At 34.9% G+C, this 13,671-nt stretch overlaps 1 protein-coding gene and 1 long non-coding RNA gene across 10 annotated transcripts in view; one reads left to right on the top strand and one right to left on the bottom strand.

Moving 5' to 3' along the window:
- Nucleotides 1-13,671, top strand: part of LRRC4C (leucine rich repeat containing 4C) — a 1,396,296-nt gene that overhangs the window by 798,482 nt on the left and 584,143 nt on the right. The gene's annotated exons all lie outside the window — the stretch shown is intronic.
- On the bottom strand, nucleotides 545-2,343 carry LOC103095969 (uncharacterized). Its single transcript, XR_469489.3, has 3 exons — nucleotides 2,213-2,343; nucleotides 1,794-1,962; nucleotides 545-914 (listed from the first exon to the last, which is right to left on the bottom strand). It is a non-coding gene; the product is annotated as an uncharacterized LOC103095969 (long non-coding RNA).

The raw sequence follows: 13,671 nt of genomic DNA on the forward strand, positions 1-13,671 counted from the left end.
GTTAACCAAGTTGGAAAATTAAAAAAAACACTTAACTCCTTCAGATCTTTACCTCAGACAGTGAGAGAGAGAGGCAAGATATTACTTCTTCAAAGCCCTCAGAGCCACAGCCTCTGTGTGTAACTTTGCCAAATGTCAGAGACCAACTGTCACAGAAAAACTGTTAAAAGGGCAACATTTGAAATTGATACTCTGTCTCATATCTGCTTCAAACTCCAATTCTTTCTCAAGCCCGCTTCTCTACCTCTTATCTCTAAACTAATATAACAAGACCCAATTTCTAATATCATGCTTATACTACTGACATGATTACATATTCATATATTATTGACCTAAATATGGAATGATACTCCTAAGCCATCTCTATTCATATATAATAGAACATAATGAGTATTTTTCAGGTGGACTCCATTGTTGTAATGCTTAAAAGTTGTTCTTTATAACCTCCACCCAAAGAGAGAACTATAGCTACCTTTATGATATTTTATCAATTGAGTTTAATAGTTACTTCTCTTTCCTATTAACAACTATTCGTTGCCTTGGCCAAAATTAACATTTATATTCATACATGTTATTTGTATTTAATTTGAACCTCTTCCTTAGTCATCAAAGTACCAAGAATCTGTTGAGTTTGTGGTTGTGGCTGTTGTTGAAACTCACCCATAATACGAGAGATGAGTCCTGCATCATTGTCTTAGAGGTACTTTAGGTGGTATTGTGACTTGAGCACTGAAGACTTGAGTTTAAATCCATCCTCAGATTCCTATTAGTTCTTCGTCCATGGAGAAGACACTTAAATTCTCTCTTGTACAACTGCTAGGATTATGGGCTCACAAGTTAAAATCTCGAAGGGTCCATAGAGGCCATCAAGTTCAACCCTCATATTTTACAAATGATATAATGCATGTGCAATTCTGTTAAAGAACATATCTAAAGTCATGCAAGGAAGGAAGAATTAGAACTCAAGTCTTTCTAACTCCAAGTATAACATTCTATCTACAAGACCACCTAAGCTAACTCATCTCTTAAATTGTGCATTTTTATAACACAAGCATCAAAATACTCTTGACATATTGATGAGTGGGAAAGACATTTTCAAATGAATACTAATCCTCATTGAGAGAATAATGGCCAGCAGCAAAGTAAACTCTCAAACTAATTTACTGGAGCACCAAAAAAGTACTTGTAATTTCTCTCTGTAGTAGCCATATAGCACAGAAGATAGAGCTCTGGGCCTGGAATCAAGAAGACCAGAGTTCAATTCCAGTCTCAGACACTTAGTGGCTGGGTAACCCTCAGCCAATCACTTAAACCTTTTGGCCCCAGTTTCCTGAGATATAAAATGGGCTGAAGAAAGAAATGTCAAACCTCTCCAATATGTTTGCCAAAATAACTTCAAACTGGGGTCACTAAGAGTTGAACATGACAGAAATGATTAAAGAGCAACAATTTCTCTCTTTGAGGAAGGGGATGGTGGATAATTTTAAATGTCATAAGTCACATTTATGGCAAAGTATTGCAACTGAAAGTTTCCATAGAGGCTTTGAGATGCTTAATCTGTCATGAACCTCAAGTGCTGGCAGTTCTAGTGTATAACATTCATTCATTGCAATTTAGCACGACACCGTCAAAAACGTGATTGAGCTCAGAGTCGGTGTATTTTTTTACAAAGGAGTAGGCCTGAATCATTACCTAAAAGGAAAGTATTTAATGGAGGGAATACATGAATTTAAGGAGGGGAAAGAATTAAAAAAAAAGAAACATCATAAAGAATGAATACTTTGTTTACATACCTACATTTTGGGTGAATTTCTTTTAATAAGGTTCAAGCCTGATCCTAATGATTTGATTGATTAGACTCAAAAAGTTATCCTTAATGAAACTGTTTCATTTTGGAAGCAGGTTCCTAGTGGCATGACCCAGAGATGTGTCCATGATTCTGCTTCTCTTTGGAGGGCATAACTAGGAGAAATGGATAAAAGATTTAGAGAATCCAGTTTTGGATTGACATATAGGAAAATATCGTAAGTAATAGAATGATCACTAACTATAATGGACTGACCCCAAGAAATAGTGGATTATCACTCTTACTATAAATCATCAAACAAAAGTCAGAAAACCCTTTCTTAACTTTTTTTGAGGGGATGATGGCCAGAACCCCTCTGAAGAAGATAATTCTGCCTTCTGATGAGCAAGTAGCCTTCTGACTTACTTTCATGGATGCCAAAATGTCTTAAAGGTCTCAGGAAGGTCAAATAACTTTTAAATACATCCAATCTAGAAATAATTTTGATGTGATTTGAAAGCCAGATAGATGTGTTATCATGACACCAGGATCTAGGCTGATTTGAATTTCATTAGTTCCTACTGTTTATTCTCTTTCTGTGAAGTGATAATGCCCTCTTTGTGACATAAACTCTTTCTCTATTATGAAGCTCTATTGCCAGAAACAAAGTTGTAGGAGGAGAAGAAGATGCCATCTAGTGACACTAGGAGTCGATGGAAACCTGAGTCACTAAGAGCCCATTTAAATACTGGATCTTTAGACTTAATTTGATGTTAAGAAAACTAGTTCTAGGTCAGTTAGAATAAAATCTTCAGTTGATATAAAATTCACCAAGGAAATAATGGGAACAAAAATTGGGGCTTACTGCCATTAAAAATATATTAGTACTTTAGATAAGTGAATATTTTAATGTGGTAACATCCCCCTACCAGCAGCTCTCTCTAGTCACAAGCCAGAGTACATCAGATACCACAATAAGAAATAATTTCTACACGGATTATCCTTCTATTACACAACATGAAAAAATCATATTCTAGGAAATTTCTGAACTTTGTATTAAAAATGCTGAGTAGTTTATCAGTAAGACGTTTATATTGAAGTGCAAGCCTTGTTAAAAACTTGTTCTATGAACAAAAACAACAAAACAGCTTATATTTGTATAGGGATAAACCCTCATTTCCTTAATACCCTGGATATTTAAGACTTTTATGTGTTTAAAAGTTTATAAGTAGAAGTTTTATATGTTTGAAATATTATGTAAACATAAAAAAATTAATGCTGGAAGGCACCAAAGAACATAAAATGTAAGCGTTGGAAGGGAATTTGAAAACTAAGTGGAAAAAAATAGTATATTATGATTGAAATTGAAACAATAGTCTCCCAGTTGTATGGAAACACAGAGTCCAGCATGTTTAACGTACATAAGAACAAGAATCCCATTTTCAAAATTTCAACCCATTCTCAAATGATCGTCAGCCTATTTATTATTGAGATAGTTCTAATTAGTATTATGTTGAATCTGAAGAAGAAAAAAACAAATTTAGAGTGCCTTAGTTGCTGTCTTCAGCTATTTCAAGGTTGGCTGATTTGGAGAAGTATTAGATTTTCTGTGTAACCCATGGGAGCTAAAATAGAAGCAAATGGCTATATAGTGCAGACAGAGTACAAATGGTAATTCCATCATCTTCATCACTATCATTACCATCACCATCATCATCATTAGCAGTACATGTAGCAATTCATAGTTTGCAATGTACTTTACACTTATTTTACATTTTATCTACATGAACCTTTCCTAATCTCTCCAGTTAATAGTGATCAATGGACTGATCATACATTGTCGATTTCACTAATTAAGCCTAATATTGGTTTTTATTAATTTTACATAAATTTGAAATTTGTATTTCCAGAACCTAGAACTTACCCATAGACAGCCTATCATTGACATTCCTGAGCTGTGTGATCTTAATTATTTGGTTTATTTGTGAAATAAGGGATTTGACAAGATGTTTTCTAAGATTCCTTCTAGTTTTAAGTCAATGATCCTATTGTGTTTTGCTCTAGTAGAATTCGTAGTCCTTCCTGAAAAGGTCTGTTTAATTTTTTTTCTTTGTATTGCTATTATAGTATCAGGAACATTTCTTTTGAAACAACAATCATGATATTTTAATGCCTTAATATTTATAAAACTCTTTACAAATATTATCTCTTTTTTACTACATAACAACCCTGGGATATAAACACTATTATTATTCTCAGTTTATAAGTGGGGAAACTGAGACACGAAAAAGTTAAATGATGCCTAGAATCAAAGAGCAAATTTTTGAATAAGGATTTGAATACAAATCTCCCTGGTTCCCAATTCAGTGTTCTATACACTGACCCAAGTAACTTGCCTATAATTATGTTGGTATAAGAAACTTCTGGTCCAAAAACTGCCTTTATTGATGGAGGCAGATAAATGGTTCTGAAACTTAAACAGTTTTCATACTGTCTGAGACACTGAGGTACTGAATGACTTTTTAGGATGTCTGAAGTGGGATTGGAATGCACATTTTCCTAATTCTATAGTCAGCTTTCTATCAACTATTTTATATCCCCCCCAAAACTTCCTTTGCTCATAATATGTTAAAGAAATGGTTACTGATTGACACTGAATTAAATTACTTATTGATTGATTTCATGTGACTTTAGATATATTCCTTAACTTCAATGAACTCATGTTCCCTCATTGGTAAAGTAACAGAGATGCATCATAGAATCTCTAAGGACCTTTCCATATCTAGTGTTCTGAGAGGCCGTACACTTAAAAAAAATACTTTTGGTTTCTTTTCTCCCAGATTACATGTTGATTCAATTTTCAATAATCATTTTCTGACATTATTCAGTCCATGTGCTGCCCACTCTCCAATCCTTCCACCCTCTCCAAGATGGCAGGTACTAAGTATGACACGTACATTATATGTTATATAAATACATATTTCCATGTTCATCAAGTCATAGAAGAAGACACACCACTCACACTGGAGGAAAATTCATGTAGGAAATTAAGTAAGGAATGACATATTTCAATTTGTACTTCGATTTCATCAGTTCCTTCTATAGTATTGGATAACCATTTTCATAATGAATGACTTGGATCCGTGCATTGCTGATAATAATTAAGCAATATTGCTCATGCCATGTAATGATGTAAACTGACAATTGACTGTCAGTTGGGGATAAAGTTGTATTTGAAAATGGTTTCTTTGTATTACCAGTGTCACTCCTATTATATTGTAAGCTTTGAGGGCAGTAATTGTCTTTAGTTGCTTTTTGTATCTCCACCATATTGCACAGTGCCTGGCATACAATACTCATTTCATAAGTATTTATCTAATTAATTGAATTGCATGAAAGAGAGACAGAAAATAAACTCAGAAAATAAACACACCTAATGCTTAAGGGGAAAAATAACCATGGAATAGGTGGCTTTCTCTTGTCATTTGAAAGAGAAAGGAAGGTTTCATTCAGTCATTGAAATTCTGGCATTAGCAAATATTTTAGGGGGCAATATTCTCTCCTTGAGGAACTTCGTGTCCAATTACTCTTTTTCTTTGAGCAAGCTTCTGGTTGGGTTAGTGGCTCCTTTCTTTTATTCTGTCAGAAACGCATAAAAGCTGTGTAGTTCTTTTTAAATGAATTGTATAGAAGGCTCAGTATCTTTGATCCTGACTGATCTTTTCTTCCAGTTTAACTATAAGAATATATTTGGTGGAGGGTGAGGGTAAGGAACAAAATTAACAAGGTTTCATTGCTATATATGTTTTATACATATGTTTTGTTTGCTTGCTTTCCCCGAAAGGAATTTTTAGAGCCCCAAATTGATATTTTAAAGTACATCTGAAGGACCAGCCCGAGAACCTATTTTCTCCCTGAACCCCTAGCCCCTAGAGCCCCTTTAGTCAAGTTAATGAAGAACCAGTTACCTGGAATATGCTAGGAACTGATAAGGACCCCAGCCCCAGGAATACCTGTCACACCCCACCTCTAGTAACTGATAATGGCCCTAACTGATAAGGACCCCAGCCCCAGGAGTTCCTGTTCACTCCCCCCACTTCAGGAATTCCACTGCACTCCCTCTACCACAAAAGTGTATAAAAAGCCTGCAAACCCCAGACTCTGGGCCAGCCATTTTTAGTGCTGTGCCCAAACTGCAGTTTGCTTTAAAAAACTCTCTCTTCTGTTTTACATTGTTGGTTATCGTTTCATCTTTGTGATCAATTCACCGGGCACTTTATATCCTAATAAGAATAACACCCAAACATCTAGTAGCATTTAATATCAAGTGAGATAGGATAAAGAATCTATAGGTTCATTTAATTGGTGAAATAATGTGTTATTTTAGTTAAGGAGGGCCTTCTTTCCGAGGTGCTCAGTGTATGGTGTCCTATATCAATCACCTTTGCCCTTATACACTGAGCTGCCTTGAAAAGAATACATTCTTGTAGAAAGGATCTTTGGTCTATCATGTCCAGAAAGTTTTCAGTTCATTGCATAGGAAAAAGAAAGTGAAGCCTGAGAGAGTAGTGATGGATGGAAGAAGAGTCTAGAAATGGACGTTGCATTAGTAGGAGACATTGAGATTCATTTGTAGGGAGGAGTGGGAGTGAAGGAAGGAGTCTGAGAGACTGAAATCCAGAGATTCATCATGAAACAAATTCAGCTAAATATGGGGGAAATGAATGATTTTAGAAACATAGAGGGGTATGGTATAGAGTGAAAGAAATTTATGAATTCTCTTTATTCTGAATCTAATTGGATATGTCTTTTATTTGCAATTAAAATTATTCTATTGATGCTTTTTTGTTTTTATGTTGTAATCTTTTCCAATCATTAACCCCACTTTTGCTGAGTTGTCCCTTGTAACAATTAGGCAAATATAACACTGTCACCATGTCTGATTGATTGGATATGTTATATGGCACATCTCTGGCACATCCCCAATTTGAATACAATGAAAAGAGGAGTATGCTGCATTGAACATCAGGTTCTTCCATCATCCATTCCCTTCCTTCAAGTTCTGATGTCTTGTATTAATTTTATAAAGGGAAGAGATAGGAACTAGACTTATGTTTTATTCTTACAAAGCATTTCCAATGAGAAAACACCTTTTGCTTGTCTAGATCATCAGTATATTTTCTGTAAACTTATTGTCTTTGAGAGTTATCAAGGTCACTGATGTGCCTAGGAAGGACATGGATCCAAGCTTTCCTTCCTAGCTCAGCTCACTAATTTGTGTGTGTGTGTGTGTGTGTGTGTGTGTGTGTGTGTGTGCGTGTGCATGTGTGTTGCTTTTGGGCACAAATTTGATTTTTGTTTTTATATTCTTATAGGCCAGCACAATATCTGCCCCATGGTAGGAAGTCAATAATTTTTTTGTTAAATGATTTTCTGGAGGATGAAGTTTGAGTCTAATCAATACTCAGCATCCAGCTTCTCTTCATTTTCTATCTGTCTATCTTGTTTTAGTCAGTGTGTGTACTATTTAAAAAAATTATACCTCATTCATTCACATTTATGGAAGTTTTCTCATGTTTCTCTTAGCTGAACTGACCCATTTGCCTCCATTTTATTGTCACTACCTGATTTAATTGAACAAGTTTCCTTGAACTCTTTTGTCCCATATCATCTGCCCCCCTCATTTAATACAAGGTCAAATTGTTATTAAAAACAGAGATTATGCTTTTACCTTTTATGACCCTTTGTGCTTTGAACTACATATAAAATCTTAGAAATGTTGGATGCACATTTGTGAGGATATTGAGGGGGAAATTGGAGATCATGAGACAGTAGTGGCACCCTTTTGGATCATTAGGAATATAGTTCCCAAGCTGGAGATATTTCAGAAAGCAACTATTCTTTCTCATTCATTAGACAAATGAATAAGCTGGGGTGGTTGAACCTTTCTCATGTTTTAGATAAACATCAGGAGAGTGATTTAAATAACTTTTGTTTCCCTATGTAATACTACCTCTACAACAAAACTGAAATTCCTTAGACTGGCATTTAAATTGGTTTTTTCCCAGTCTGTCTCTGGGTTACTTATCCAGATTCATATCACAGAGCTCCTGATTACACCTTCTGTTCCAATCCAAATGGCCTCTTGTCGTCATTTGGTTTTGCATTTCCATACTACACTTAGCTGACAAGTGGGCATTGCTGAAGAATATCTGAGAAAATCAACTCCCATTTTAAGAATCATCAATTGTTCCCTATGTTGTCTAAGAAAAAATAAAAACTCCTCAGTCAATATTTGTTGCCTCATCCTATTGGCATCCCTAGCTTTCTTCAAGGCTCAGCTAAGTCATCTCCATCCCCACCCCAATCATCCCAATTGTTAGTATCTTACTACCGTAATATACTCAAATAAACAGACATCGACTTCGAATATATATATATATATATATATATATATATATATATATATATATATATATATATATATATATTTAATCTCTTTGTATCCCACCCCATAGAATATGATATCTTTGAAGGAGGGAACGTTCATTTTGACATTTGGGCCCCCAGTGCCTAATTACCTTCTTTGACATAGGGTAGACAATGGGTCCATGTTCATCAAATTAAATTTAATGATGGATGCAACCAGAGCCAGCAATTTTATGAAAAGTTCATTCTCACCCATGAGCCTTTGCTTCTCTTGTGAGAAGGGCTTTTCCCTTTATTGCCCAAATCCTGCCTGTACCTTGGAGCCAAGAAAAAGCATCCCTTTAAGCATGAAGTTTTCCCCTTGATCTATTCACCCATCCTTAGATCTTGTTCCTTATTTGAGCTCCACATCCCTTAATAATCTAGAACACATATGGGACTAGTCATATGGTTACATTAGTATTTCCTTACTATGATTTACATGACACTAAAATCTTTCTTCATCCTCTTTGACATTCTTGATTTAATTTAGTAACTCAGGCTAATATACCACCATTGGTCACTCTGTCCCATTTGAAATTGTTTGGGTGAAACAAGTGTTTTCTTTTAAAAGGCTTCTACCTACAGGAAGGGTAAGGCTTAAACAGATTTTTGTTTAACAAAAAAAATCAAATTATCTCATATTTGGATTGACACTCAGAGCCCATATTATCCAGACCTTATCTAGATAGAAGCCCACTTTACAATATCACCTATAAGTGGTCAAATTGATTATATTCTCTGAAGTGAGATAATGGAGTTGGGTAGAAAAAGAAATAAGGAAAGAGGATGGCAGGGTATTTTTGGAGGGTAGAGCAATTGGAAGAAGGGCAGACATGTGAAATTGCAAATCTGGTCAGAATGAGATAAAAATAGGGAAAAAGAAAATACCATGAAACAGAAAAGGGATAGAGAAAAGTATTGTTGTCTAGTCATGTTCTACTTTTTGTGATCCCCATTTGGAGTTTTTTTTTTTTCTAGCAAAGGTACTGGAATAGTTTGTCATTTCCTTCTCAGACTCATTTTACAAATGAGGAAACTGAGGTAAACATGATTAAGTTATTTGTTTAGGATCACATAGCTAATAAGTGCTTGAGGTCAGACTTGAACTCAAAAAGAGGAATTTTCCTGACTTCACACCTGCCCTTCTATCCATTATACCACCTAATTGCCCACAGAAGGTAAGTAGGAGAAGGAAAAAAAGGTGATTTCCATCTACTTTGGATTTTCCTTTACTTGATTAGAGTTGCCCTTGGTCATCAGCTTCAGTGTTTAAATAGATGGGGTAGTACATGATCTAATAGAAGGAGCATTGGTTTTGGAGGCAGAAGATCCAACCTCAAATTCTGACTCAGCTATAAGTTGTAAAACCAGGAGACAATCCATTTCCTTATTCCTTGTTTCTTCATTTGTAAATGAGAATGTAAATGTAAAATGAGAATAATGATATTTCTATATAATATATAATTATTATAAAGAAAATACTTAGTAAGCCATGAGGCATTACATAGAAATATGTCCTTCTTCTTTCTCATTTGCCCTCTTTTTCTTCTCTTATTTATATTGTTCCATGTTCCAGCTACTCAGTAGACTAGATAAAGTGATTTGGAAGTCAGGAGGATATAAGTTCAGATTTTGCCACAGACATTTGCTAACTGTATCACTCTGGACTCTGCATTCATTCTCAATTTACTCATCTGGAGAATGGACATCATAAGTGCATTCACCTCCAACATTGTTGTGAGGTTCAAATGAGACAGTATTGGTGAAGTACTTAGTACAGTGTCTAGAACATGAGATACTTAAGAAATGCTTCTTCCTTTCTCTCATTTACATATCTCTCTTTTCTCCTTGGATGGACTCTTTAGTCCAGAAAGAACATGGAACATCTTTCATACTTCTAAATCCTCCCACCAACCATACCTCTCTTCTATTTAACACAGAGTTGTGTGCATAGGTGCAATCAGAGTTATCTAAAAGTAGAATGGTGTATGTCAGGATATAATGGAATCCCCCCTCATAGGAGAACTTAATATTGAGATTAGAGGAAGTACCATTAATTAGGAATGGTGTAGGGGGCAGTGCTAGTTTTGTTGTAGGCTATATGGAAGGCTCACTACAGTGGGAGTTGAAAGAGATCAAATGTAGCCTGAATATAAGGTGTTCTTAACAATTAGAGCTACCTAAAAGTAGAATCACTACGAGGATGTTTGTTAGTTATTTAGCAAGAGGATTCTTATTCAGATATAAGATCATAAAATTTTGTGTTTCTGTAATGCTGTTATTCTCTACAAGTCATTTGCTCCTTTCATGAGACCTTTCATTCTTCAGGACAGTTCTTTACCTATTTGTGAGTGTCCTAGATGCCTTTGTCAGTCTGTTCAAACCTAGGAAACTTTACTCCAGTAATATTTGTAAATTAATGAAATTGGACATAAAGAATTGAAATTATATTGAAATGAAGAATTTTCTCTATCCACACTTTTGGACCTCCTAAAACACTCACAAGGTCCATGAAGACCCACAAGTCCAAGGTTAAGGACTACTCCTTTTGGAGAATCCTATTATTATGTAAAATGGTGCTAATGAAAATAATTCTATCTGAACATTTATAATTTAAAAAAAAAGATTTCCTCACAACAACCCTGGATATAAGACAGTATGAATATTCTTATTGATGTTTCTTTTTTCTGATGAGAAAGGTGAAGTGATAACCAGAATATTGTAGAGCTGAAAGTTGAAATCAGGGTTCACCATTTAGTCACCAGTCATTTCCACTAGAAAATGCTATAGCTAAGAAAAGGCCTTTACATTTCAGAAAATGGACTTTCCCATTTAAGAATGAACTACAATATAAGTAATTAGGGATAAACCACAGCTTATCACAGGTCAAGGGATGAGAATCCCAAAAAATGTACACGGGAGGAATTAAGGGACAACATTTGCTGATTTTGTAGTTTTACCTAAAAATTTTGACTAAACCTAGCAAGTTTGAAATGGGGAATTTTAATTTTATTTTTAAGTGAAATATACTTAATCTTACCAGACTGTGTGAAGAATACATTTTCAAGAACAGAGGGAAAGATTTTAAAGGCAACTGAGTATCCACAAACTGCTACCACTGACACCAATAATCATGGTTTAACGGGTGATAATGATCCCCAAATGACAATGCACAAAGACAATTTCTTACTCCATATGTTAGGTATAAATCCTTGGTAGGCACACAGGGAGCCATATAAAAACATGGCAGTTTACAAGTACAAACATCATTTTACTCTTTGTAATTACTGCAGGCTGCTGGTCTATCCCCTGTAGTATGGTTTATGCTATTGAAAAGAAGAGTTGCTTTTCTTAGTAATATGGGAGACAGATGGAATTGTATTTCTCCCTTCTTCATTCCTGTGACTATTCTGAGGCTCACCCAAAAGTGACTATATAGGACTTAAAATACTACAAATGTGGGAGAAATATCTAACATACTGGATGAACTGGATCAGAAGTCAGATGAATTTTGGTTGGCTGGAAAATTGAGATGAAACAATGAAATGAAAATCAGAAAACACAATGTAAAGTCTAATTCTTAGGTCCAAAAAATCAATTTGAAAAGTATGAAACACAAGATGGGAAAGACAATAGTTTATTTGAAAGAAAAAATCTATGCTTTTGTTAGTGGAAACCCAAGGGAAGTCAACAGAGTGATGTGCCATACAAAAGAATTGATTCGTGCTTCACTTTCATCAAAGGAGGCATAATTTCTAGAAATAAGTAGGTGACAGTCTTATCAGTTTATTAAAGCATATATTTATATACATATATATAGCATTTCATTTTGTTCTGGATACTTCACTGAAGAATTATATTGATAGCATTGGTAACAGCAAGAAGAAGGTAACCAAGACTGTCAAGGTCCATGAGATCTTGAAATAATAGGAACATTTGGATTAACTAAGGGTTTTATAAAGAGATGAAAATTTCAGTTAGGTAGGATGGAATTTGCAAAGTTATTATATAGAAGAGAAATTATTAGATTGTTTTTGACTCCACATTGTAGGACTAGTAATAGTGGATAAAAATTTTAAAGAATATTTACACTTGATATAACGGGGATGGGGTAGCAAAGCTAACTAAAAGAGGAATTTCCTTAAAAGTAGAATGATAGTAACTTCACCCTCATTGGAGGCCTTAAAGATGAAATGGAGTGGCTACATGTCACACATGTGCAATGAACGATTCATATGGGGCTACAAACTGGAGAAATTAACCTCTTGAATCCCTTCAATTTTGAAATTTTTGAGATACTAAGACCCAATGGGAACACAACTTGACGCAGGGGGAAAAGGATGTTTTTATATGGTCATTTTCTATACTTAAAGCACATTTTTTAAAAGTTTCTTCTAACCATTGGCTAGCAAGGAACAATTGACCTTCATCTTCTCCTCTTGGAAGGAAGACTTGAATTAAAAAATATTTATGGTTTGCAGTAATCCATTCAGTTCAATGGTAAAGTGTTGCCAATTGGTATTTTTCTCTTCTTTTTCAGAAGATGATTACATGTTCACAATTTACAAGGTATTGTACACATTTCAGCAGAAAATTGTAAGCCTTTATCTTTTGACAGCAAGAAGGAATTACTGCCCTTTTTAAATAGCCTCCCTATTTTGTCCAAATAAATGATTCATGCTGGAGACTTCATGATGTCTTTTGTTGGTTTCTGTGAATTTCAACACGGGCAGTCAAAAGGGAAAAAAGTAACACGTTTCTGAAAATTTCAGAAAATTATAGGTTTTATATAGGAAAGAGGATGCATTCAAACCTCTTTCTTTAGTTCCAGTTTCTTCTTCCTTCTATACTTTATTAACGCTAAGCTTCTAGCAAAGGAAATAAACTAAATGAGAGTCTAGGGGGATGGGCATTTTTTTCATGCTCCTTTAGCTCAGTAAGCAATAATTTCAAATTCCTACTATATCTCAACTTCTCCAGGCTTGTATAAAAGTGAGGAGTGGGATGAACTCAATGAATGAATGAATAAATAAAACCTTTGTTAAGTACTTACTGTGTCAAAACACTGGGGCAAGCACTAGGTAGACAAGTCAAAAAAGTAAGACACTCTGCTCTCACAGAACTCTTAATGGGGGAACACAATACACATGGAATGTTTTATCTACAAGTCTAAAAGAAAGCCTCATGGTCCTTAGGGTGAAGCAGCAAAGCATGTGGGTCAGGCCTTTTCTTTAATGTTATTTCCACTGATAAAATCCTATGAGTTTGTAATATTGGACCATTTGACAATGTCAAGTACTTAGGTGGTGAGAACGTTCTTTTTTGGATATTCAGGAGCTTTGAAACTAGGCATTACAAGAGCATTTTCGGGATACATCTCTCGAAGGATTTCCTTCTATGATGGTAAACTGAGC

This window comes from Monodelphis domestica, chromosome 6, assembly GCF_027887165.1.
Source record: "Monodelphis domestica isolate mMonDom1 chromosome 6, mMonDom1.pri, whole genome shotgun sequence".
NCBI classification, from domain to species: Eukaryota; Metazoa; Chordata; class Mammalia; order Didelphimorphia; family Didelphidae; genus Monodelphis; species Monodelphis domestica.